Here is a 27781-nt window from a genome sequence, read left to right as displayed (position 1 = left end):
ATGGTGTGAATGACTGTCCTGACTGATGCTCTCAAGAGCATCAACAGTGCCTAAAAGAGAGGCCAATGACAGGTTCTTATTAGGCCATGCTCCAAAGTCACCAACTGGTTTCTAACTGTGATGATGAAGCATGGTTACATTGGTGAATTTGAAATCATCAATGATCACAGGGCTGGGAAGATTGTTGTGAACCTCATAGGCAGGCTAAATAACTGTGGAATGATCAGCCTCAGATTTGATGTGCAACTCAAAGATCTAGAAAAATGGCAGAATAAACTGCTCCTGTCCCATCACTTTGGTTTCATTGTACTGACAACCTCAGCTGGCATCAGGGACCATGAAGAAGCAAGATGAAAACACACAGGAGGGAAAATCCTTGGATTCTTTTTCCAGGGATGTAATACATACATGCAAATAAAATGCCCCAGAGGAAAAAAGAAAAATCTTAGAACAAATAAGTTCAACAAGGTAGCAGTTTACAAGATGAACACACCAGGAAAATCTACAAACAAAATATATGTGGAAACTGAAATTAAACTGAAATTAAACACACAATACCATTTACAATAGCTCCACAGAAAATTAAATACTTAGATATAAATCTGACAAAACACATACAGGATCTGTATGCTAAAAATTATAAAATGCAGATGAAAGAAAACAAAGAAGATCTAAACAAATGAGAGATATACCATTTCATTTATTGTTCATTTATTGAAACTCAACATAGTAAAGATTTTAATTCTCCTCAAATTGATCTATAAGCTTAATGAAATTCCTATCAAAGTCCCAGCAAGCATTTTTTTATATTAGAGAAGCTTATTTAAAACTTTATGTCAAGCTAAAAGAACTAGAATAGCTAAAACAAGTTTGAAAAGGAACAGTAGTAATGTCAGAGGAATCACTCTATTTGATGTTAAGTTTACTATATGGCTACAGTAGTGAAGACAGTGCGCTACTGATAGAAAAACATATAGATCAATGGCACAAAATAGAGAACCCAGAAATAGACACACACAAATATGCCCAAGCGATTTTTGACAAAGTTGCAAACGCAATTCAATGGAAGAAGGCTAGCCTTTTCAACAAATGGTGCTAGGGCAATTGGACACCCTAAAGCAAAAAAATAAAAATAAAAATAAAAGAACCTTGAGCTAATCCTTACAGAATTAACTCAAAATAGGTCCAAGATTTAAATGTAAACATAAAACCACAAAACTTTTAGATAAAACATAAAAAATCTTCAGGACTTAGGATGAAGTAAAGACTTCTTAGACTTCACACCAAGAGCACAATCCAAAAAAAAAACCAAACCCAAAAAAAAGAGAATATGATAAATTTGACTTCATCAGAATTAAATACTTTTACTCTGTGAAGACTTTGTTAAGAAGATGAAAAGATAAGCTACAGCTTGGGAGAAAATATTTGCAAATCACGTATCTAGCAAAGGGCTACGTTCTAGAACATACAAAGATCACTCAAAATTCGACAGTACAAACGATCCAGTTAGAAAATGGGCAGAAGACATGTAGAGACATTTCACTGAAGTACAGATGACAAATAAGCACATGAATAGATGTTCAACATCATTAGCCGTTAGGGAAATGTAAATTACAACCACAAATAAAATATCACTATATGTTTATCAGAATGGCAGAAATAAAAATTAGTGATAACACCAAATGCTGGTGAGGATACAGAAAAACTGGGTCACTAATCATACATTGCTCGTGGGAACGTAAAAGGTACAGCCACTCTAGAAAACAGCAGTTTCTTTTAAAACCAAAAAATCACTTACAGTACAATGCAGCAGTCTCACTCCTGGGCATTTATTCCAGAGAAATGACCACTTATGTTCATGTAAAAACCTGTACAAGAATGTTCATATTATTCATAATACCTAAACCCTGGAAACAACCCAGATGTCCTTCAGTGGATGATAAACAGGGCATTTATTCCAGAGAAATGAAAACTTATGTTCATGTAAAAACCTGCACATGAATGTTCATATTATTCATAATAGCTAAACACTGGAAACAACCCAGATATCCTTTAATGGATGATAAACTATGGTACATACATACCATGGAATACTACTCTGCAATAAAAAGAAACAAAGTATTGACATAAACAACCAGGTGGATGGATCTCAGGGAAATTATGCTGAGTCAAAAAAGCCAATTTCAAATGGTTACATACTGTATGCTTCCATTTATATAATATTCTTTAACTGTTGTAAATATAGAGATGGAAAACAGATTAGTGGCTGCCAGGGATTAGGGCTTTGGGGGAAGTGGGAAGAGTGGCTACAAAGGAGTTACATGATGGAACAGTTCTGCATCTTCATTGTGGTGGTGGTAAGACTACTCCTGTTATAAAATCACCTCTAAATATAGACACGCACACACACACACACACACACACACACACACACACACACACACACAAGTACAACTATAGAACTGTTGAAATCTGGATAAGCTCTGTGGGTGGCAGCAATGTCAATTTCATGGTGTCATTATTGTACTATATTACATATAGGTACTCTATATATTGTATGTATATAGTTATATAAGTTACTAACATAGGGTGAGGAGGGGTGAAGTTTCAGGAGACCTGTCTGTACAGTTTTATGCAATTCCTGTGAACCTATAATTATCTCAAAATAAAAAGTTAAAAAATGTAAATCAGATCATATCAGATCTCTTACTTAAAATCAGTAGGAGACTTACTAATCAGAATTAAAAGAAAATTCAAATTCCTTCCCTTATGTCATCTTCTCCCTAACTACGTCTCTGACCTTATCTCACTCTCCATCTTATTAGTAAAGCCACGCACATCTTCTTTTGCCTACTCTGTGCTCTTTCACATGCCCAAGATGTTTCACTTGTTTCCTTCCTGGAAAGCTCCTCACATATCTCATCTGCATGTCTTATCATTCAGACTCACCACAGTCACCTCCTTAGAGAACCTTCCCTTTGCCCCCAGTCTAAAGCATCCCCATCCACTCTGTTACCCTCCATGACATTACACAGTTCATTCCTTCCTAGCACCTGCCATTATCTGAATTTACCTTTGATCTTTGTTTATCAACTGTCTTCCTCCTTTGGAATGTAAACTCTATTAGAACTGGGGTCATGCTGTCCTATCTCTAGCGGTTTAGACAGTGTCTGGTCCTCAACTCCAAGGGTCTTCCCCCCTCCCCCCCCACACACAATAAGCAGCATTCCTCTTGCCCTTCAGGTTCTGAACAACTTCAAGAAATATAATAAAAGGGTAAAGACAGAAGTGAAAATATCACCTATATTACCAGGGGCTAATTTGGAAGCATAGCCTAGGCAAAGCTAACTGGTTGTGGAATTAGGCAGCCTTACCCATTGGGTCCCAGCCAACTCTGGGCTGGATTAAGCCCTCCTTCTCCAGCACATGGAACATAAATGCATGCTAAATATTTTGTAAAGGAAAGAGGGAAGAAGTAAAGGCTGTGACAAATCTCTGAGTCCTCTCTCGTATTGGGTTTGGGAATAAGGCACAGAGGCCTGCTGATTTAAGGATACCGGGAGGATAGGGTGAAGGTTAGAGACACAGGTAGGAGGCAGCCCATAGAAAATCTCACATGCCGAGGCATTAGGAAGCTGTTCAAAAGGAAGTTGGGGAGATGGTACATCTTTTAATCCAATTCCATCAGCTCATTTATTTTGGTGCTATTTTCATTATTTGGGGGGGGAAGGTGTGAGTGATTGCTTTTCCTATGACTAAGCTCACATCAGTACTCGACACAGGTACAGTATTAAGCAATCCATCAACCTTAATAGAGTTTATGTCTTTCCCATAACTTTCTTGTCTCAAAAATAGTAAAAGCACGCCTGACATGCCTACTTGTCAGCTACTATAAGGTGCCACATTAATTGGAAGTGGAATTTAAAAAAAGGTAACTCATGAGTTCCAAACCATCACCACAGTATTTCCTTTAATGGAAAAATGAAAGTTTTGGGGAGCCAGATAGTTATATTGTCTGGAGCAGTCTGGCTACAGTCATGAATAAGAGATTTTAAAAAGGTGAGTGTGAGCAGAATCAGAGGAAAGGAATACAGGATATTCAGAAGTATGAGGGATAAACAATACAGCAAACTTGAAAAAGAAAACCTTTAAGAAAGATGAAATGATGGCGCTTCCCTGGTGGCACAGTGGTTAAGAATCTGCCTGCCAATGCCGGGGATACGGGTTCGAGCCCTGGTCCGGGAAGATCCCACATGCCACGGAGCAACTAAGCCCGTGCGCCACAACTACTGAGCCTGCGCTCTAGAGCCCGCGAGCCACAGCTACTGAAGCCCACGTGCCACAACTACTGAAGCCTGTGCGCCCTAGAGCCTGTGCTCCGCAGCAAGAGAAGCCACCGCAATCAGAAGCCCGCGCACCGCAACGGAGTAGCCCCCGCTCACCGCAACTAGAGAAAGCCCGTGTGAAGCAACAAAGACCCAACGCAGCCAAAAATAAATAAATAAAATAGGGCTTCCCTGGTGGCGCAGTGGTTGAGAGTCCGCCTGCCGATGCAGGGGACGCGGGTTCATGCCCTGGTCTGAGTAAATCCCACATGCCGCGGAGTGGCTGGGCCCGTGAGCCATGGCCGCCACTGAGCGGCGCGTCCAGAGTCTGTGATCCGCAACGGGAGAAGCCACAACAGTGAGAGGCCCGCGTACCGCAAAAAAAAAAAAAAAAAAACAAAAAAAAACAAAAAATTAGTTAAAAAAAAAGAACAAGATGATGCTAATATTTAAAAAAAAAAAAAGATGAAATGATGTCTCTATTCTGAACCACCACCATCATCAAATGGCCACAATGTGTGTTGGACACACACCCAACTTTCTCTTGACAGTTTCCCCATTATTTCTCCAGATATATATGTGTAAAGATAAATTTAAAAATATAATACATATATTTCTATTTTTCCAGTTTGTCCTGTGCCTACTGAGCAAGCTTAAGCCCACATGTATGCTCTGCTCTGTCAAATGCTTCTGTGTGCATGTGTGTGTTGTGTGCGTGTGTGTGTGTGTGTGTGTGTGTGTGTGTTTATACACTGGGGAAATAGGAGTGAGAGGTGCTGTGTGTAAAAACAAGATATACTGTGTTTTGGCGTCATTTTAGGATTTTAAAGAGTTGTAATGGGTCACTAACAGCTTGGGGTACTAGTTTTTCTCCTTGTTTTCCTGTGGAAGAAGAGATCCAGAGCCCCAGAGTAGCATGAAAGGAGGGAAGGGGAGGGGAAACACAGATTTTTACTTACTTCACAATTTTACTTAATGCCTATTTATAAAAACCAATCCTTTGAAAATGAACAGACCTCTCCACATTAATCAACGTTGCTCAGTGTTGCAGAAAAAAAAATATAAATCAACTGACATTTGAAAATGTCTTTTAGTCAGAACTTTACCCATCTTAGTGAAAACCACAAGTGGCACCCTGTAACTCACAAGAAAGAGTTTTTGAGACAGATTTGGGGAGTACATTTCTATAAATAAGGAAGATGGACTACTTGCTTGACAGGGGCTTAAACTTTTCTCATGTTTGTTATGGCTTGATTCATATCGTCATTTGATTTTCCAACTGTTTATCCCTTGTCCCCCAGGTGTGTCAGTCAGGGTCCTGGCAGGAAGCAGAAGTACACTCAGGTGGAATTCACGAGAATTGGACAAAGGGACTATTTACAGAGGTAAGGGCAGGTTAAGGCACCACGGGGCTAGCCTCAGGGTGGTGGTCTCTGCCACCCCTTGGGGCCCGTGGGAGCTGGTATCATGAGGGAGGGGATCCCCAGTGGGGGCTGAGGCTGCGGAGGGATGCAACCATTCCAGAACCATGTGCAGATCACAGAGGGATGGTGAAATACATTGACTTCACATTCCTTTAGCTCTCTACCTCCCTCTAGTACCTCCCATTCATACCTCCACGAACCCACCTGGAACCCAGAGGGCAAGGGAACCCAAGGGCTATGGTCCACGGCAACTGGTTCCTTGGCACACAGAGCAGGCACAGGAGGAAGGCGAGGGTACCCAGTGGTGGCAAAAAGAGGGAAGTGTGCCAATTCATAACATTGTGCTTGAATTCCAGGTGAAAGAAAAATTAGATGCAGCAGATTCCCGCTGGATAGGACCATTCAGGAGAGAGGGTGAGATAAGAAACTTTAGAGGTTTTTTTCTCATAAAAAACAATGCAGTTGCCCAGACCTGGACTATTCGAGGAGTGAAAGAAGACAGAGAAGATAGCACATTCTAGACTGGTCTCCAGAGGCAGCAGGCAGCCCAGATTTGAAGCAACTACCCTATGTTTGGGATGATTTATGCCCCTTCATGCCAGAGTGTTGCTCCATTTTGCCTGGAATTCAGGCAAAGTTTGATTTAAGAGGCCTGGATTCTCTGAGAAATTGTCTTGGCCAAAGAAGTGCTGACTTAGCTCACCAGGTCTTCAATCCCTGAGGTCAAGCCTTGTGGCATCCTCCTCCTGGGTTGCTCCTGGCAGAGCCTGATGGACTCATATTACTGTCACTGTGTGCTGGTCAGAAGTCATACTGTTTGGAGGAAAGACAGGGATTATCTTGCCACCAGGGCTAGCTACATTGATGAAGTTAGAGTTCTTACAAGTGGCTGAGATTTGATGGAACATGAAAAGTCCCTTCTGAACTCCAGTGTTCTCCTTCAGAGGTCCTCTTTCTATCTTGTTTTTATTGTTGTTTACTTGTTCATTCATGCAGTTAAGTATTTATTGAGTTCAGTGGGTCAGGCAGAGCTACTATATCTTTCAATTCTAGGATATTCTGCAATGCCATAGTCCTGTTTCTCAGGGGTATAAAGACGAGTAAAATATAGAACATACAACGTACAACATACAAATTTAGGAAATGCAGTGAGTGGGAGAAACGGGTGATAAATCACATTGCGACATTGAGAGTACTGCAAAAGATACCAATCAAGAGTTGGAGACAGGACAGAGCAGTGAACTCTGCCTGGGGCAGTGTAATGACCTAGGAAGTCCCACATCATCTATTACTTGGGTTAAGTCATCAAACACCCATATAAAAGCATCAATATTTCCTGGGAGATAGCTTTACCCGTTAACAATTTTCAAGTCCATATTATAGAACATGATCAACTTCTTTCTTCCTATGTATGCTTCTCCTCAGCATTTAAGGGTGCTCAAGCCTTGTACCTCCTAAAGAATTCCCCCTGGAGTCCACTTCCCCCACCGCTCCACGTCTCCTCTTCCCCTGTGTGGTAAGACTTCACACAAGAACTGTTTACTTTCTTGCCGTCATCATTTTCTTGCCTCCTAGTCACTCCTCATCTCCCAACTCACATCATCCTGGCTTCCACTCCAGCCGCCATCAAAATGATCCTCCCTAAGATTAACAATGGCCTCCACATTGCTTGAGCCAATTGGCAACCTTTCAATCCTCAGCTTACCTGACCTCTCAGCAGCATTTGATGCTATGGACACCAGCTCCACTTGTTAACTTGGCATTTGTGAAACATTCTCCTGGTTTTTCTCCTTTTTTTAAAAATAGGCTTTATTTTTTAGAGCAGTTTTAGGTTCACAGTCATACTGAACGCAAGAGATTTCCCATATGCCCTTTTGCCACTGCATCGCACAGCCTCCCCCATTATCGACATCTTGCACTGTAGTGGTACCTTTGTCATAACTGATGAACCTACATTGACACATCATTATCACCAAAAGTCCATAGTTTACATTAAGCTTCACCCTTGGTGTTGTACATTTTATGAATTTGGACAAGTGTATAATGACACGTATCTACCATTATTGTACACGGTAATTGCATTGCCCTAAAAACCCTCTGTGCTCTGCCTTTTCATTTCTCTGGGACCTGATTTTTGGGAAGTTTAGGGATTCTAATTCAGAACCAGAATGACAAAATGTCTGATTCCAAAGCTCGAAGCCCATAGTAATTATGTGCTGTTGTTTTGTCAATAAATACTTCCTGGTCAGTAGCCAGGTCAAGGAATTTCAGGCATACTTGTTTGAATATGGGCTTTTGAAATCTCAGTGGTTTTTCTCCTCCTTCTTAGTACTGTTTGCTGGATCACCCTCCCCTCTGTGATCTTCAAATGGTGCAATCCTTAAGGTCTTTTCCTAAGCCTCTTTTCTCTTATCCCTCTGTACTCTCTCCCCAAGTGAACTCATCTGCACTCATGGCTCAATGATCATCTATATAATAATAACACTGAAAAGTATATCTTAGCCAAATCCTCTCTCCTGAGCCTCAGATCCATATATTTTGACATTTCCATTGAGATGTCTAAAAGGTGTTGCAACTTCAGTTTATTTAAAACCAAACTTACAGTGTCCTGGGTCAAAACGGGCCTTTTTACAGTGTGTATTCTGACAAATAGCTCCACTATCTACCCAGAAATGCAGCATCATTCTTCATATCCTCTCGCCAGTCTCCCCAGCCACCAAGTTCTGCGGATTTTTCTCGAATCTCTCTCCAGTCTGATCACATCGCTCCTTCTCCAACGCTACCATCACTTCTCCCTTGAACCATGGCAATGGACTACTAATTTGTTTGCATATGTTCACTGCCGTCTCTTCTCCAATTCATTCTCCACAGGGCAGCCACAGCCATCTTTTCAAAACACAGCATGACCTGCGTCTTTCCTCTGCTTAAAATCATTCAGTGGCTGCCTGCTGCCCTGAGCAAAATCCTTAACAAGGCCTAAGGCCCTGAATGACCCGGCTCTATCCTCCCACATCTCAGCCCAGCTCTTTTCACTCTACCCCTTGCTCTGACACACTGGCTTTCTTTTGTGCTGCCCATTTTTGTGCTTCTGTTTCAGGACCTGTGGAGTGCTAATTCTTCTCCCTAGAATTCTCCCTCCCCTCTTTTCACCAAATGAACTTAACAGATTTTCAATCTCGTTTCAAACACTACCTTCTCAGGGAGTTTTTCTTGAATTCTAGACTAGAAAAGACCCCTCCGTTATATGCAGTCATAACAGCTTATGCTTGTAGTAAGTTTGTAATTATATGCTTGCCTGATTATTTGATTCATACCTGTCTTTCCCTCTATACCGTAATACTCGTGATATCCGAGTCCATTTCTGCTTTCTCACTATGGGAACCCTAGTGCTTAGGGTAGTGTCAGGCACATGGTAGGTATTCAGTAAATATGTTTTGGAAGAAGGGAGACTTTGTAACCCGGAAGGGCTCAGGGGGAAAGTGACCAAGGGCAGGTGGGTTATGACATTTGGAATCACTCGGGAAAGACGTAGACAATTAGGTGGGTGGGCCATGACAGTGGTGACCTCTGGGCAGGAAAGAACGGAGAGGGCCTGTCAGGGACAGAGGGCATGTCCACAGGTGCCCTCTGAGCCTCTGTAAGGCTGTGTCTTGTGGGAGCAAGTGCCCAAACTCTGCCAGGAGACCTGCTTGTGGGGCCTGGATTTGATGCTAACTAGCTGTGTGTTTTCCCCTCTCATTCTTAATTTCATCTGTAAAATAACAGAGTTGGATTATTATAGCAGTCAGGGCTCTTAGCTGCAAAGAAATATTGCCTCTGGGCAATTTCAACAGAAAATGAACTGATTGAAGGGCTGTTGGCCAGCTCACAGGATTCCTAGCAAGCTTGAAGAACCAGACGGAGAGAACTGGTAAGAACAGAGAAGACTGAATGGGCAGAACCGAGGCCAGCATCTCAGTGAAGGGCCAGACTCTCTCGAAGCCAGCACAGCTACCCACCGTGCCATTGAACGCTGAGCAACACAGCTTGTGCCCCTGCCGGGAGTGGGCAAGGGACACCCCTGTTGGCACCACTGGCTGTGCTGCCCTTGGGAACTGGATGTTGCTGCCTTTGCTGTTACTCTCGGAAAGAATGCTCTGCTTTCTTTCCTTTGTGTCATTAGTTTCTGACTCAAAAACCTGAGCAGGTGCATCTGACATCCTGAGCTCGGTGTGCGGGGGCAGGTGTGGGGATGGAGGCGGGGGCCGACGACGGCAGACTGGAAAACAGCTTCCTAGAGAGGGAGGCAGGCTCTGTTGGCCATCAACCCTCCTGAAATGGAGAGTTCCCCAGGGGAGGAATCAGAGGGTTCAGATCCCGGGCAGCCAATCAAATCGAACGTCCAGTACTAGGCAGTCTCGATGGTCCCTCCAATGCTAACAATCCATGCGTCCACCAACAAAATGAAAATGGATCCAGTCGTCACCTCACACCCCTTTCCATTAACCTCAGCAACATAGAAAAGCTATGACATCAGCGTTTCGCCTCAGAAGATTTTGTTCGGTATTACAACTCCTTACTTCTAGGTACTTTGGAGACGACTCTGTGTGTCCTTGTCTTACGTGTTTATTTGAGCCACTGAAGCCAGCCTGTGTTTCCTGGCTCCACAGTCCTAAAAATAGGGCATTTTTGAGTAGCCTAATAACCTGTTCAGAGTGCAGCAGGGCCTGTGCTGGTTTGTATTTTTAGCAGATGCTCTTTCTATTGGAGGATCTATTTTTAAACCAGCCAAATGTCAGTTCTCTCTCAACTGTCGATTTTCATTCTCAAAGACATGCTGGTTTGTTTGTTTGTTTTTTCCTGGTAGAATTTACTCTACCATATAAAAGGCACATTTCAGTCATTAATGGTTCCTTTTGGACAGAAATAACATTTTCTTGCCCATACTCTACAGTATCTTTTTTTTCAAACTTGACTGAGAACTAGGAGAATCAATGAAAAGGGAATATTCTGGAAGGAAAGGGTCCAGGATCTTGGAGTTGATTTATAGCACCTTCTTTTAATGCAGTTTCCACCATATCTGCTTCCTTAGGCAAGTAGCTTGCATTTAAAGTAGCCGAGCTGTGGGAACGAAGCAAGCTTTATAAAATCATTCAGTGTGAATAGCTGATTCCGGCTTAATTTGCTACCACTCCAAGGTAACATAGAGGTGTGAATGTAAAGTAACTTGACTGATGCTTTAAAAACCACCAGAGATCTTACACATCCAAATGAATGTGGAACTCCTCAAAGAGCCCCCTTTGGAAGGCATTGTACTTGGTCTGACAATGTGTTTTTGCTCAAAGCATTTTTGGAGTACCTTTTTCAGAACTACCTTCCCAGGCATGGATCAGGCTCTGGAATGTCCTCAGTGATCAAAGCCGTTATGTGCTTGGGGAACGTGGGGCATTCGCTGAGGAGAAGATGCGGTCCCATTCTGGTGGTGCGTGTGTGTGTGGGGGCAGCGTAAGTGTGGTCATAGTGGAGCAGGTGTGAACTTTGGAGTGAGACGTTTCGGGTTCAGTTCCTCTCTCTTCCAGTTACGAACTTGGTCAAGCTGCTCAACGTCTTAGAGCACCAAATTCCTTGTGTGCAAGATGAAAGAAATCCACCTTCCTCGTGGGGTTGTTGTGAAGATTAAATGTATTAATGTGTGTAGAGTTCTGGTACCTGGTAAACATTCAAAAAGTGTTAATACCCTTCTTGACTACACAGTTCTTCTAACACACTTTGTCTCCAGCCAAATGAAGCTGCTTTGCTCTTCCGCTTTCAAGCCCTTCCTGTCTTTACTGATGTTCTTCCCCATCCCACCTCCCACCTATATTTCCCCCTCCTGCATCTCTGTATGTCCAAATCCTGTTTGTCTTTAAGGTCTGGCTCTAATAAAAATAATACTAATGAAGAAAGACGTTAAGCAACTTGCTCAAGGTCTCACAACTCTCTTTTGTTTAAAATAAATTTATTTATTTATTTATTTTTGGCTGCATTGGGTCTATGTTGTGATATGTGGGCTTCTCATTTGCAGTGGCTTCTCTTGTTGCAGAGCACGGGTTCTAGGCTCTCGGGCTTCAGTAGTTGTGACATGCAGGCTCATTAGTTGTGGCTCACGGGCTCTAGCGTGCAGGCTCAGTAACTGTGGCGTACGGGCTTAGTTGCTCCGCGGCATGTGGGATCTTCCCGGACCAGGGATCAAACCTGTGTCCTCTGCATTGGCAGGTGGATTCTTAACCACTGCGCCACCAGGGAAGCCCCAGGGTCTCACAACTCTTATGTAAGTGCTAGAGCCAGGCTTTGGGCGCAGGTCATCAGACACTAGTGTCAACACTCTACAATGTCTACACTACACTAGGCTACATTATACCCACGTGTATAAATGCCTCTTCCACCTTCTACATGAAGTTTTCCAGATCCCTCATTTAGAAACACCCTCTTCTGCCTTTGAATCACATATACTCCATTTACAAAGCTTTTCTTATGAAGCATTAACTTTCCACATGGTATGATGATCATTTTGGTGATTAGTCTTACTGCCCTGCAAAATCGAGTGCTCAGTAAGTGTTACTTTTTCCAGTCTCTTCTTAATATCTTGCATAATTTGTTGTAGGCGCTCAAGAATGTTTGTTGAGTGAATCGTTTAAAAAAATGTAAATCTGATCACGGCTCTCTGCTTAAAATGTTCCATTAACTTTAGGGTGAAAATGAAAATGTTCAATACAGCCAGAAGGTCCTGAGGGCCTAGTCTGCCGCCTCGTGCCTCACCTGGAACCACTCTTGCCCTGGCTCTCTGCTGTCCAGCTCACAGTGCCTTTCTGTTTACTCTTCACCCGCCCTCCTCCCTGAGGACCTTTTCACTTGCTTTTCCTTTATCTGGAAGGTTGGATTCTCTTTCCCAACCTTGCCTTTGGCTTGCTCATGACTATTCTGATGACCCTTGTTACTTTGCCTCTAGGTACGTTGGGGAAGCACCCCTCTGGCCTGCTTGGGAATGGATGTGTTACATCCTGGCCCAGACTGTCCAGCCCTGACAGGGGACCTACCTGGTGGCCCTGGCTCTGTCCTCACTCTGCTGGTGGGAGTGCCAGGCTGCGTGATACTTGGGGATTAGGGCCTGACCTCTGCGGTGGCCTCTGGGGCAACAGAGGCTGCTTGTCCAGTCCAGCTTGCCTCGTCACTGAGGAGGAGAGCTCTGACTCCAGGCCAGAGATTGATCCTGGCAGTGGCATTTTCTGAAGGCAACTGTACCCTTCATCTCCCCTTGGTTCATACATTCTGACTGCCAGCAGGCCTGGCTCAGAGCCATCTTAGCAGAGAGGAATTTTTAAAGCCTGGTTGGTTTCATTTTGCTGTCTTCCCAGATTCCTATCCTTGGGCAGAAATAGTCTCCAAATAGCTTTTGCACCAAGGGTGATACGAGGGGGGAAGCATGCAGGGGAGGAAAGAGATCACAGCAAGGACATCTAAGCTGGAAATAAGTTACTTCCTCATTTAATAATAATCTATTATTTTTATAATAATAGGTAACATTTATTAAATACTTACTAGGTCCCAGGTACTGTACTAGGGATTTGTCCATATATTAGCTCATTTAATTTTTAAAATTATAGCCCTTTAAGTGGGGCTCTATTATTATTCCCACTTTATAGATTAGAAAGTTGAGGGTGAAGGAAGTTAAGGAACTTGCCCAAGGTGAGTAATAGCAGAGGTGGGCTTAAAGCTGAAGGTAGGGGAGTTGAAAGTTTTGCCTTGAGGATAATAATATCAAATTACATTATGATTTCCAGTGTAGGGGTCTAGCAAAGAATGAACATCAAAACAGTGGACTCCAGAGAGATCCAAGCATGATCCAGAATATTCCCTGCATGTTGACACATTAATGATTACTTTATAGTTACTTATCCAGTTCACTGGGAAGCAGCCTGATGTGAAAGAGAGAACATGGAGTCATGTCGGAGTCACGTAGACCTGGGTTTGAAACCAAATGCAGCCTCTTCTATCTGTACTGCCTCATACAGTTTATATAACCTCATTGTGACTCAGTTTTCTCATCTTTAAAAATGGTCATTGTGATTCATAACCCATAGGGCTGTGAAGATTAAGTCAGAAAACACAATACAGCTTTTTGTGCTATGCCTGGCATGTAGATAGTGACCAATAAATGGTAGCTATTAACATGGCATGGATGTGAAGGGAAGCCACGGGTGATATTATTACTAGCCTCCCCTCCATAGTTCATTATTAGCTGATAAATTCCACCGTTGACATTTGAATTAAGATGTGCTGTCTCTGGGAGGCCCAGTGGCAAAGAAAATACCTTAGGGGATTCCCTGGCAGTCTGGTGGTTATGACTCTGCACTCCCAATACAGGGGGCATGGGTTCGATCTCTGGTTGGGGAACTAAGATCCCACATGCCACACAGCGCCGCCTTAAAAAACAAAACAAAACAACACAAACAGAAAAAACCTTAAAGAGAAAACATATTAAATCACGATCAATCTCAATTATTAAGTCTTAATTAATAATTAAGCTATTTATTGTGCAAGCTGGAAAGTAAGCTTGTAACTTGCAAAAAAAAAAACCCTTAAATTAGTAATACAACAGCTGCCTCCATTTAATTAGGGTATATTATATGTTTGATGTCTTTTATTTTATTGTTAATCCTTGTCACTACCCTGTGGGGATAGTATTATTACCATTCTATCTATGATGCTTAGGAAGAGATTAAGCAACATGTCTGAAGCCACCTGAGAGTAAGTGACGAGGAAAGGATTCAAATAGAGGCCTAACTCCAATGGCCATATTTTCCCCGATATGCCTTGCTACTCTTGGGACTGGCAGTCCCACTTCTGAGAAAATGTCCTAAGTAAAAAATTTTAAAAAGAAAAGAAGATCAGTTGTTAAAACAAAACCCCCAAATCTTTATAGCTCATACTCATCACATAGCCCTATGGCCCCAGATTGGACAGTAAAGTAGCCAGCTGCCACACATTAACATAACAGAACCAACTTCAAAAGACCAATACATGGATCATGTCAGCGGAGAACATCTGAAACTATATTTAGGAAAAAGGACAGAATGCAAAATAGTACCACAAAGAGTATACACACACTTGTCAAAGCAGAGAAAATTGGTATCTGTATTCCAATAGGGAAGAGGAATACTCAGAGTTATGCAAATGATTAGCGTATGAAGCCTCTGTTGTATTTTGGGGTAGAGTAGTTTATAGTATTCAATTAAAAAAAAAAGAAAGAGGGCTTCCCTGGTGGCGCAGTGGTTGAGAATCTGCCTGCCAGTGCAGGGGACACGGGTTCGAGCCCTGATCTGGGAAGATCCCACATGCGGCAGAGCAACTAGGCCCGTGAGCCACAACTACAGAGCCTGCGCGTCTGGAGCCTGTGCTCCGCAACAAAGAGAGGCCGCAACAGTGAGAGGCCCGCGCACCGCGATGAAGAGTGGCCCCCTCTCGCCGCAACTAGAGAAAGCCCTCGCACAGAAACGAAGACCCAACACAGCCAAAAATAAATAAAATAAATAAATAAATTTAAAAAAAAGAAAGAAAGCATATTGAACAAGTTTAAAAAAAGGAGATAGGTTTTTTAAAACTATCTAGTTTTAAGTTGTCAAACTAGCTTCTTGAAATCTCTGAAACAAAAAGTGAGAGGGATTTGTTTTTTATAGTGTTTCCTCACCTGGAATATTAGGACTCGTAGGGATAGTGATAGAGGCGCTCCAAATTTGTGCTGTATTTCACAGAACATGATGGAAATTATATATTTTAAAAGCACATTTAATCACATTGGCAATAGTTAAGGATAGTGAAGTTTGGCTCTGTCATCAGCTCACCTGAATTTGAACCCCAGCCTTGTTACCTACTTGCTAAGTGATGCTGGACAAACTAATCTCTTCTGTTTCCTTGTCTGTAAAACTGTGTTAATAATAATGCCTACCTCAATGGGTTACTGCCCCAGCGCATTGTAAGTTATCTGTAAACATTAGCTGTTATTAAACTATAAAGCTTCTTTGCTCTAATCTGGAGTTATATCAATTCAGCACTAATTTTATTATCTCAAGCAAATCAGAAATCTCCATTGACCATTATACAGCATTTGATTGCCAAAATATGGGAAAATGGGTGAAATGTGAGCAACTGCACTTTGGTCAATAAAATCTTTCAAAATATGGGTGAGAGGGGAGAAGAAGAGAAGAAGTGTCAGGGATCCTTGGTGATAAAATCTGAGGATGACTATACAAGATGGATGCATTTGATAAGGATGAGGGGAACGGGAGGCCTGAGCAGAGCACAGAGGCGGAAAGCCACAGCCTCCTCAGGCTTTCCCAGAGTCAGAGGGAGATGGTCATGTTTTGTTGAGGCCTGACACATCCTGTTGTTCTCCTCTGCTCTCTGTGCCAACGTTGGATTGCGACACCTGAACCCAAATCAGGACTTGTAGAGGTGAAGATGAAGGGGGTTGTGCAACCTGGGTACCAGCTGGGGCTCCCCATCCCTGGGAAGTCTGTGTAACCTTGACCTGAAGCCAAATTCCATGGCCTGTGACATCACAAGACTTCTGCATGGTTTCTCTCTGGTTCTGATCGCTTCCCCCACTTGCTGCTTTGTGCTGCTCTAAGTCAAAGCAGATGCAAAGCCCAGCCCTCCGACCAAGTTCCACAAACAATGCACAGACACTGATTCTTTCATGAATTTAGTAAAATGCTACTGACTATGGACAGAGGCAAGTATTCCAGGTCAGGGGCACATCCCAGACACAGCCTCTGCCTCCTCCCACTTTCCTTTCCTCCATTTTTCTGGTCTCTTTCCCTCTCCTCCTTCTGTCCTGCACATAAATTCCTCCCCTGTATCACATGGGAGAGACAAACCAACCCCAGCCTAAGCACTCACCACTGTATTTTGCCAACAAAGATAGTTTACCCACCTTAAGAGGAATTTTGGTCAAAATGTGTTCTCATTTACATTACGGTTATGAGTATTAGGTCAATAGAGCATTTGTGACTTTCATTTTATGCAATAGGAGTGCTTATTAATAATATAGAATTATAAAAATAGGAAAATACGTATAAATAGTGGTCTATCAGTGGAGTTTTGACATATCAGAACCCCAATGGTGGTAAAGAGTTGGAACTAACAGTAAGGGTAAGGGGAGCTCTTGGGCTGCACCTCACAGGCCTGCAAGCCCTGGACTTGCCCAGCCTCAAGCTGAAGAAAGAGCCGGAGTCAGTGACAGAGACACCAATTATTTAATAGGTGGAGGATCTTACACCTCTGAAGCAAAAGAGTCCCGGTGCGACACCCCACCGGATGGCAGGCAGGACAGGGCAGCAAGGGGAGAGGGAGGTTACCAGTCATAGGGAGAATTGACATCTCATTGGTTAGCAGGGAGTCCAGCAGAGGGGCATGCACATCCCTCAGTACCCCTTTGATGAGCTATCATAGATCTAAAGATTAGAATAATCACTAGCTGGGGCTGGGGGCAGGTATGTAGGCATTTACTGATTAGGCTCTATGATGAAGAGAGAAGGTCAGTCATGTGAGTAGGGTATAGGTGAGGCAGGAAGGGTACTTCCTACAGGGGGAGGTATAGAGAGCAAGAGAACAGCCATCTTGGGTGGCCTGATCATACAGGAGCCATGGAGCCATTGAAGAATCCTAGTAGGAGATTTATGCCATTAGACTTATGTCTTTCAGGAAGGTCACTCTAGTCACCCTAGGTGAAATGACAGGAAGGAGGCAAAAGTGGATTCCAGGAAACCACAGGCAGAAGACAAGAAGCTCTAGGATAAGGCATGGTTGGTGGTAGTGGAATGGAGGGGTGGACTCAGGAGGTTGAGCTTACAGAAGTAAGTGGCCAATGGATGTGGGAAGTGGGGGTGAGGATCAAGAATTAGGGTAACCAACTTGTCCTGGTTTGCCTGGAACTTTACCGGTTTTTTTTTTTTAATTGGAGCATAGTTGATTTACAATGTTGTGCTAGTTTCGGATGTACAGTAAAGTGAATCAGTTATATATATATATATATATATATATATATATATATATATACACATATATCCACTCTTTTTTAGATTCTTTTCCCATACAGGTCATTACAGAGTATTGAGTAGAGTTCTCTGTGCTATACAGTAGGTCCTTATTATCTATTATATAATATATATAGTAGTGTGTATATGTCAATCTCAATCTCCCAATTTATCCCCCCTTTCCCCACCCCTCGTAACTATAAGTTTATCTTCTACATCTGTTACTCTATTTCTGTTTTGTAAATAAGTTCATTTGTACCATTTTTTTTAGATTCCATATAAAAGTGATATCATATAATATTTGTCTTTCTCTGTCTGACTTACTTCACTCAGTATGACAATCTCTAGGTCCATCCATGTTGCTGCAAGTGACATAATTTCATTCTTTTTTATGGCTGAGTAGTATTCCATTGTATATATGTACCACCTTTTTATCCATTCTTCTGTCAATGGACATTTAGGTTGCTTCCATGTCTTAGCTATTGTAAATAGTGCTGCAATGAACATTGGGGTGCATGTGTCTTTTTCAATTATGGTTTTCTCTGGATATATGCCCAGGAGTGGGATTGCTGGATCATATGGCAGTGGAAGTTTACCAGTTTGTTTTGTTTTTTTAAAAAAATATTTATTTATTTTTTTGGCTGCATCAGGTGTTAGTTGAGGCACATGATCTTTGTTGCTGTGTACAGGATCTTCACTGCAGCATGTGGGATCCTTAGTTGTGACATGTGAACTCTTAGCTGTGGCATGTGGGATCTAGTTCCCTGACCAGGGATTGAACCCAGGCCCCCTGCGTTGGGAGCATGGAGTCAGCCACTGGACCACCAGGGAAGTCCCAAAGTTTACCAGTTTTAAAACTGAAAGTCCTATGTCCTGGGAACCCCCTCAGTCCCAAGGAAATTGGGATGGTAGGTCATCTCTTAGGTGTATTATTTGGGAGAGTGGAGTTTGGTAAGGGCATCTACTGAGAGGAAGGATATAGAAGGAGGTGGTTAGTAGGTGATAAAGTGGGACAGGAAGTGGTGGAGGTGGTGTCTGGTGATAATAGAATCTTAAATATCCTGTATTTGAGATGCCTGCGGGATATCCAAATCAAGGTAACAGTCTGGTGTTCAGATAAGAAGTTAAAACAGGTGATAAAAGCTTGATAATAAATCAACAGCCACAACAACTGTGATTTAAAAATAAATATTCTAAGTACTTTTCATTTTTTGCCTCGTTTGATCTTCACAGCAACCCTATGAAGTAGGAATTATTATTACCATTTTACAGTTGAGGAAACTGAGACACACAGAGGATAAGGAACTTGTTCAAGGTCAAAAGTCAAAAAGTTAGTAAGTGGAGGTGCTGAGGCAAACATCTCTGGCCCAAGGTGTTCTCTGAGACATATGCTACAGGAGCAAGACATCAGAAACCCCCTAACTAGGAGGCAAATAGGTAGGTAACCTAGGATACACTCATGAAACGGAATGAGTGTGCGCCACTTGTTCCCTGCCCCCACCCCCAGGAAAAGAACGCCACCTTCCTCTCTTTCTCTGCCCCCAGCAGTGGCTCTGGCTTTGCTGGTCTTGTTCTTTTAGGCCCCTGTGATGTCAGAAGGACAAGCAAGTGAGAGGGATGATGAGGGGGAGTGCTGAAGACATTGGCATGGAAGCAGCTGTAATGTATCAGGGTCGTGGATGAGAGAAAAGGCAAACTTTGTAAAGACATATTCTTATTGCATGAGTCCCCTTCACGGTATTTAAAAATACAAAGGGCTTGAGATTTTTAGAAATCACCTTCTGGTGGCTGAGCTCAGTTTCTGTGATGGTGGCCACGTGAACGGTGCAACATGGTTGGGGTAATGGTTTTACCATTATTTGCCACAGTTTTGTCACCACCTCAGGGGGTGACAGAAACAAGGCAGGGGGTTCCTAGAAACCACCTGAACAGGAAGGGCACAGGGCTTGACCAGGTACTGAGAGCTTCCCATGTGCAGGTGCTAGAACACCTTTCAAACAGGGATAAACCACAGCCCTGGGCTGCCTGGAGCTTCCAGCTTCCTGGAGGAGAAGGATACAGAAATAAATTTTCCTATAATGCAGTAAGTGGATTGGTGGTGATCCACACAGCAGGCTGCTCAGGTAGGGAGGAACCCCACTTTGCTTAGCCGTGGAGGGACTTAGGCTGTCAAACAAGGCTTCCTGGACCAAGTCAAGAGGGAAGGGAGAAGGCAGGTGGGGATGATGTTCCAGAAGAAGGGACCCGTATGGGCAAAGACAGTAAGGCAAGAAATAGCCTAGTGTGCACAGGGAACTACCAGTGGGTCAGTGTGACCAGAAGAACAAGTCTGAGGTGGGAGTGTTGCAGGAAGGGGGACCCCTTCCAGGGCCTGAGAGTGGGCTCTTTTCTAACACTTGGAAATGAATTGTCTGAGGAGACACACGTACTGACAAAGCAAAAGACTTTCTTGGGAAGGGGAGTCCAGGCAGAGAGCAGCAGGGTAAGGGAACCCAGGAGAACTGCTCTGCCACGTGGCATGCTGTCTCAGGTTTTATGGTAATGAGGTTAGTTTCTGGGTTGTCTCTGACCAATCATCTTGCTTGGTCGCTATTTGATCTGACTCAGGGTCCTTCCTGATGGTGCGTGCATCTCTTAGCCAAGATGGATTCAGGCATGAAGGATTCGGGGAGGTTGGCAGGACATATCGTTTCTTCCCTCCTCCTTTTGGCCCCTCCCGAATTCTCCCAGTTAGTTTTCGGTGGCAGCACCTATTCTTTACCGGGACCTCCTGTTGTGAGACAACTCAGGCAAGCCATTATCATCGTGCGTGGTCAAGATGGGCAGTTTCCGTCAATGGTTCCCTAACAGGAGCGGAGCTGATGGGGCTGGAGTGCAGATGTAAATTTTCTTGCAGCAGGAGAGAAAGCTCTGGGGGGGTGCATTCATTGGCACCTCTCTTTCCTCAAGCAGTTTTTCATAGTGTGTGTTAGGGGGTGGGAAATGATGGGAATGAGGGGGAGAACCAACTACAAATTAGCAAACGGTTGTCAAAATCTGGGTCAGCTGAGAGGGGAGGCTGTGAACCAGTCAGCCTGTGCCATTTTCTCCAGCAGCACTTGGGGTGTAGGAACCAAGAAGACGGATTGAGGCAGGTGAAGCAGGGCTGCAAAGTTGGTGAAGAGGTCGAGGGGAGTCTCTTTCAGGCCAAACAACCATGGGTTGAACTTGGGTAGCCAAGAAGGAACAGAAAGGGTGTTGCTAGATTAGGAGATAATGGGGGAATCAAAGGCAAAGAAGTTATGGTTCGGCCCATTTTTCCCCACCCCGTGCCAGAATGGCTTGCAGTGGCAGTACTAGGGTGCTGCCTGGCCTTGAATAAGTAAGTTCACCTTCTGGGCCTCAATTTCGCCATCTGTATGATTACACAACCACTATGGTATTCTCCAGCTCTGACTGTAGGATTGTGCAAACCAACATATTCCAGCCTCTTGGGCCCCCAGGTGAGACCCTTTCTGTACCTTCAGTACTGGAGGTGCAGAGTCAGTGTGCATCATTTCTGCTCAGAAGGAACTAACCCTGGGGAGGTGAATGAGATGTGAGATTTCAGTTCATCAGGGCCGGATGTGAAGCAATGGCCCAGAGTTCACATTTAGGTCACTTTGCCTCAGGGGTCTCAGTAAATATTAACCAACATACTGGATGACCTTGGTCAAGCTACTGAAATAATTCACCACTTGGTTTACTCAACCACTAAGGAAAAGCAAGTAGTTATATGCTCAGGGTGGCCACAAAGAAGTGTGACTCAGAATCGTTGGGGAAACAAAGGTACAAACAGAAATATGTATTCCCGGAAAGGCTGCTGCCTTAGGTTGGGTTCCCTAGAAGCAGAGCCTGAGAGAGGGATTCTTGTTCAAGGGATTTACTGGGAGAATGCTCTCAGGAGAAGGGAGTGACAGAAATGGCATAGGGCAGAGGAGAAAAGTTAGGGAAGTGTGGTTTCCTCCAGAGCCTGGCTTCAGTCAGCTCCTACAGGAAAACTCTACAGCACAAATTGTGCTGCCAGGTTCGTCTCATCTAAGAGTAAGAGAGTGGGCCTTTTGTATCCAAATGTCAATCAATTACTGTCTGAGGTCCGTGGACAGGTGGGGTGGAGGAGGGAGTTGTGTAACCTCCCCGGGTGAGGTGCTCTCGTTTGGTCCAGGGCACTTCTGTTCCGAAGAGGGCAGCAGAATTTTGTCAGCAGTACTCACATTCACTGGGTAGGAAAAGGGGCACCAATGGGATCCACTATAGCTACCCTAGAAATGATAAACAGAAGATGTATCTTCAGGTCTGTGGAGGATGGAAGATGACATATTGGTAGTTAGAAAAGAAAAAAAAGGAAACGGTAGCACTATCATCCATGCAGAATTAAAAGCCTTGAAGATCACATACGTCAACTCATAAACATTACTCACATTCTAGTGACAAAGCAGTAGAACTACCTTCATTCCTTCTGCATGTATTTATTAAACTTCACACTGCTGGCAAAGAATGAATATCCTTAGTATATAAAGAACTCCTACAAATCAATAAAAATGAAGACCCTGATAATTACATAGGTAGAGGATATTAATCAACAATCTACAGAGGGGGAAATATAAATAGCTAGCAGACATTTAAAAAAATCATTCAACCTTGCTGATAATCAAAGAAACACAAAGGAAAGGAATATGCAGATTTTAAATTACAAAGATTTAAAAATGAGAGCACACAAAGCTAGCAAGGAAAGGAGAGATGGGTGCTTTCTACTCAACTCACAGGAATGTACATTAGCTCTTCTTAGAAAATAATTGTATGGTACGTTTCATGAGATTTAAAAATGTTTAAACTCTTTGATTTGTACTTCTACTCCTTAGACTCATCCTAAGGGAATAATCCAAATGTTTCACTGTTATCATATAATGGAATAGAGAAATTGCAGTGTGCTAGGCATTGTGCTAAGTGTATTAATACATATATTTTTTTAAATCTATACAATTGACTTAGTAGATGGGTACTTTCATTAAGTCTCTCCTTACAAGAGAGGAAACTGAGGCTTAAGGAAGTTAAGTAAAGGTCACTTATTGTGAAGAAGTGGAGAAGTTGGGATTTTCTGACTCTAGTGTATGGGTCCTTAATAACTTTACGTGGGTCCAAGAAGAGGGTGAAAAGCTAATGTTTTTACAAAATGATTAAATCAGGTGTGGAATTAATTAAAGAAACCTCAGCTAAAATTGGAGTCAGGACGGGTCTGTATGGGAACTGTCACACACCCACCATGCATGTCAATTACTCTAAACAAGAAGAGACTTCTGCCTACATCTCTGATAAGAAGGTGTTACCTACTCTACAATCCACCAGGAAGAAGAAAACGCTCTGTGAGAGTACAGCCCAGCCAATCAGAGACTGTAGCAGCCCAACCAATGAGAAAGCTTCGTACTTTGGACTCCCAGCTTCCTCCAATGGACTCTTCGGTTATTACAGCCCCTCCAAATTGCCCCCTTTCCCTATAAAAGCAAGTTCCCTGTCTTTGTTCTTTGGATTTGCCTGTGGTCCTCCTTCCGTAGTCTTCATATCTGGAATTGCAGTTCCATTGACTATTCCCAGGTAAACTCACTTTTGCTGTTAAATAACTGGCTATTATATTGTTAAAGTTGGCAGGGGCAAACTGTTCCTCGTTCCATTGATCAGAGAGCCTCAGCAGCATTTGGATTTCTAATTAAGTCAGACATTTAATTAGGGATCCTGGGGCTATCACCTAGTCCTTTGAAGTTTTTGTGATGAGTTTTACGTAAAAATATAAAAGAGTCCTAGGCTCCTCTGTGCAAAATGGTGAAGTCAGGTACTGAGTTTGGCACCCTTTGGGGTTGAGGTGGTAGTGAACTGACGGCTTCATAACAACCGGTTACGAACAATCAATTGTATAAACTTGTTTACTTGTCTATCCCTCCTCCAAAACTGTGAGCTCTGTAATAACAGGGATCATGTCTGTCTCATTCATTGAAATAACCTTAGAAGGTGAGATTGGATTATGGGCAGGCATCCAGCAGTGTCTGCCAAGCTGTCCTGTGCATACAGGAAGACATGTGACAACAATGGTCATTGCAGTGGCATTGTTAGTATTTGTAAAAAAATTGGCAGGACATCTGAGTTGTTTCTAGTTTTTGACTATTTCAAATAAAGCCGCTATAACATGTGTTTACAGGTTTTTACATGAACATAAGTTTTCATTTTTCTGGAATAAATGCCCAGGAATGCTATTGCTGGTTTGCATGGTGGTTGCATATTTAATTTTTAAAGAAATGGTCAATCTGTTTCCCAGAATTGGGTACTATTTTACATCTGACCAACAATGCGTGAGTGATCCAGTTTCTCTGAATCCTTACCAGCATTTGGTGTTGTCACCCTTTTATTTTAGCCATTTGGATAGATTTGTATTGATATCTCATTGTGGTTTTAATTTGCATCTCCCTAATAGTTAACAATGTTAAACATCTTTTCATAGGCTTTTTTACCATCTGTATATCCTCTTCAGTGAAATGTCTCTACATATCTCTTTGCCACTTTCTAATTGGGTTGTTTGTTTTTTATTCTAACTGCTGAATTTTGAGCGAGGTTTATATATTCTATCCTTTGTCAGATATGTGGTTTGCAAATATTTTCTCTGAGTCTGTAGTTTGTCTTTCCATCCTCTATATAGAGTCTTTCCTGGAGCAAAAATTTTTAATGTTGACAAAGTACATTTTATACATTTTTCCTTTTATAGATCTTGAAGATTTTCTCCTACATTTTCCCCCCAAGTTTTGTAGCTTTACATTTTACATTAAAGTCTATTATCCATCTTGAGTTAATTTTTTGTATAAGGTGTGAGATTTGGGTCAAATTTCATTTTTTCCCCCTTCTTTGGATGTTCAATTACTCCAGCACCATTTGTTGAAAAGCCTCTTTTTCCTCCATTGGATGACTTTTGCATTTGGGTGTATTCGTGTGGGTTTGTTTCTGGGTTCTGTATTGTGTCCCATTGATCTATGTGTCTTTCCCTCTGCCAGTAGCACACAGACTTGATTACTGTAACTATAGAATAAGTCCTGAAAGCAGGGAGTCTGATTCCTCCCATATTATAATTCTTTCCCAAAAATTGTCTTAGCTATTCTAGTTCCTCTGCCTTTCCATATAAATTTTAAAAATATATTTATTTATTTATTTAATTACTTCGGCTGTGCCAGGTCTTAGTTGCGGCACGTGAGATCTTTTAGTTGTGGCATGCGGACTTCTCAGTTGCAGCATGCATGAGGGACCTAGTTCCCTGACCAGGGATTGAACCTGGGCCTCCTGCATTGGGTGTGTGGAGTCTTACCCACTGGACCACCAGGGAAGTCCCCCATATAAATTTTAGAATAAGCTTCTCTATATCTGTAAAAAGTCTTGCTGGAATTTAGAGAAGAATGACGTTAAATCTACAGCTGGATCTGAAGAACTGACATATTTACTATATTGAGTCTTTCAATCCATGAATGCTGTATGTCTCTCATTTATCTCTTTGAGTTCTTTCACCATCATTTTATAATTTTCAGCCTATAAGTCTTATACACGTTTTGTTAGATTTACACCTAAGGATTTCATTTTTTTCTGAGTGATTGTAAATGGTATTTTAATTTGTTAGTTATATAAATACAATTGATTTTTGTATGTTCATGTTATATCTTATGACCTTTCTAAACTCACTTATTAGTTCTAGGAGTTAAATATTTTTTTTTTGTAGGGTTCTTGGCATTTTCTACATAGACAATTATGTCATCTGTGAGTAGGAACAGTTTTCCTTTTCTATCTATATGCATTTTATTATGTTTTTTCTTGCCTTATTTCTCTGGCTAAGACTTCCAGCATGATGTTGAATAAGAGTGGTAAGAGGGTTAATCCTTGCCTTCATTCTTATCTTAGGCAGAAAGCATTCAGTCTTTCACCATTAAGTATAATGTTAGCTGTAGGTTTTTTGTAGATGTTCTTTATCAAGTTGAGAAGTTTCCCTCTCTAGTTTTCTGAGTTTTTTTTTTTAAATCATGAATAAGTGTTGAAGTTCACCATAAGATTTTTTTTACAATTGATATGATCGTGTAATTTTTCATCTTTTGCCTGGTAACACAGTAGATTTTTTTTTTTTTTTTTTGCGGTACGCGGGCCTCTCACTGTTGTGGCCTCTCCCGTTGTGGAGCATAGGCTCTGGACGCGCAGGCTCCGTGGCCATGGCTCACGGGCCCAGCCGCTCTGCGGCATGTGGGACCTTCCCGGACCGGGACACGAACCCGTGTCCCCTGCATCGGCAGGCGGACTCTTAACCACTGCGCCACCAGGGAAGCCCCACGGTAGACTTTTGAATACTGAACCAGCCTTGCATCCCTGGAATAAATCTTACTTGGTCATGGTATATAATTCTCTTTATGTGTTATCAAATTCTATTTGCTAATAGTTTAAGAACTTTTGCATCTATATTCATGAGGAATATTGGTCTGTAGGGTTTTTTTTCTTTTATATTGTTTTCATCAGGTTTTGATATCAGGGTGATATTAGCATTATAAAGAGGACTGAGAGATATTCTATTCTCTTCTATTTTCTGGAAGAGATTTTGTAGAACTAGTGCTAATTCTTATTTAAACATTTGGTAGAATTGTACAGTGAAAACATATGGGCCTGGATATTTGCTTTGGGAGAGTTTAAATGAATTCAATTTCATTCACAGACAAAATTTTGGAGACAGTGCAAAGATTGGTGATTGTCAGGGGTTCAAGGGGGAGTAAATGAGGGATGAATAGGTGACACACAGAAGGATTTTTAGGGCAGTGAAACTATTCTGTATGGTACTATAATGGTGGATACACGTCATTATACAGTTGTCAAAACTCATAGAACATACAACATGAAAAGCGAATTCTGATGTGAACTGTGGGTTTTGAGTGATAATGATGTGTCAGCATAGGTTCATCATTTGTAGCAAATGTACTGCTCAGGTCGGGGACGTTGTCATGGGGTGAGAGGTGGGGTTGGCTTCGGGTGTGTCAGGGCAAGGGTATGTGAGAACTCTGTACTTGCTGCTCAGGTTTGCTCTACACTTAAAACTGCTCTAGAAAACAGTCTATTAATTAAAAAAAAAAAACACACAACTCTGAGTCTGTGTGGTTGCAAAATGGGTGCTCTTACACCATTGTCCCCATCCCTAGTGTTCAGCTCGTGACTCACATCGTGCCTGTATTGGGCTGCCCTTGTGTAGACACCTCCAGACTTCATGCTGTGAGCAGCTGGCCGGCTGTTGTGCCTAAGTCTGAGGCTGCCCTGGACTTACTCCAGTTTGATCTGCTGTTCTGCTACCTCCTTCTTCCCTGTGTCTTGGTAGGTCTGGAACCTCGGAACTAGGCAGACTTGAGTGGCAGCCTGCCTAAGCCTCTTTCTCCTCATCTGTATAAAAGGGGATACTACAAGATTATGATGCAAGGTGCCCAGGGCGCTGCCTGGGACAAGGGGTAATTCCTTCCGCTTCCTTTCTCCTCTCCCAGTGGTGTGGCTTAGGGTGGCCCACTCTGGAAAGGCAGCCCTTTCAGAGTAAGAAGTAAGGAGACCGGTGAGGGAAGGTGAATGGAGAGGGACGACCCCCAGGACCCTGCACACAGTGGCCAGGCCAGCTAGTCAGTGCCCTTTCCCACGATGGACGCACGTCTCAAGATATGCTTGTTTCCTGGGCCCCCCTGAGGGTGGGGGTGGGAGCAGGGAGCACATGGGGTGACGGGGGCAGGATGTTGGTTTTCAGCTGACAAGAGCAACTCCGTTTCCGATTCTCACAGGCGACCTGAATGCCCATCACATCGGGCAGGGAGAGCTGCCCAGATCTGACACTAACCCCTTGTCGAAGTGGCTGGCAGGCCCCCGGGGCGAGGGGACGCCTGTGGGCCAGCGGAGGCTGAATGAATTTGGAGCCTGTGAATGA

The 27781-nt window shown here is 42.8% G+C and overlaps 1 pseudogene; it reads left to right on the top strand.

The window, feature by feature from the left end:
- On the top strand, nucleotides 1–27781 carry LOC132515542 (small ribosomal subunit protein uS8-like; annotated as a pseudogene).

Source organism: Lagenorhynchus albirostris, chromosome 2 (assembly GCF_949774975.1).
Source record: "Lagenorhynchus albirostris chromosome 2, mLagAlb1.1, whole genome shotgun sequence".
In the NCBI taxonomy this organism is placed as follows: Eukaryota; Metazoa; Chordata; class Mammalia; order Artiodactyla; family Delphinidae; genus Lagenorhynchus; species Lagenorhynchus albirostris.
The sequence above is the reverse complement of the archived record's forward strand: the minus strand, read 5'-3'. Positions and strand labels throughout refer to the sequence as shown.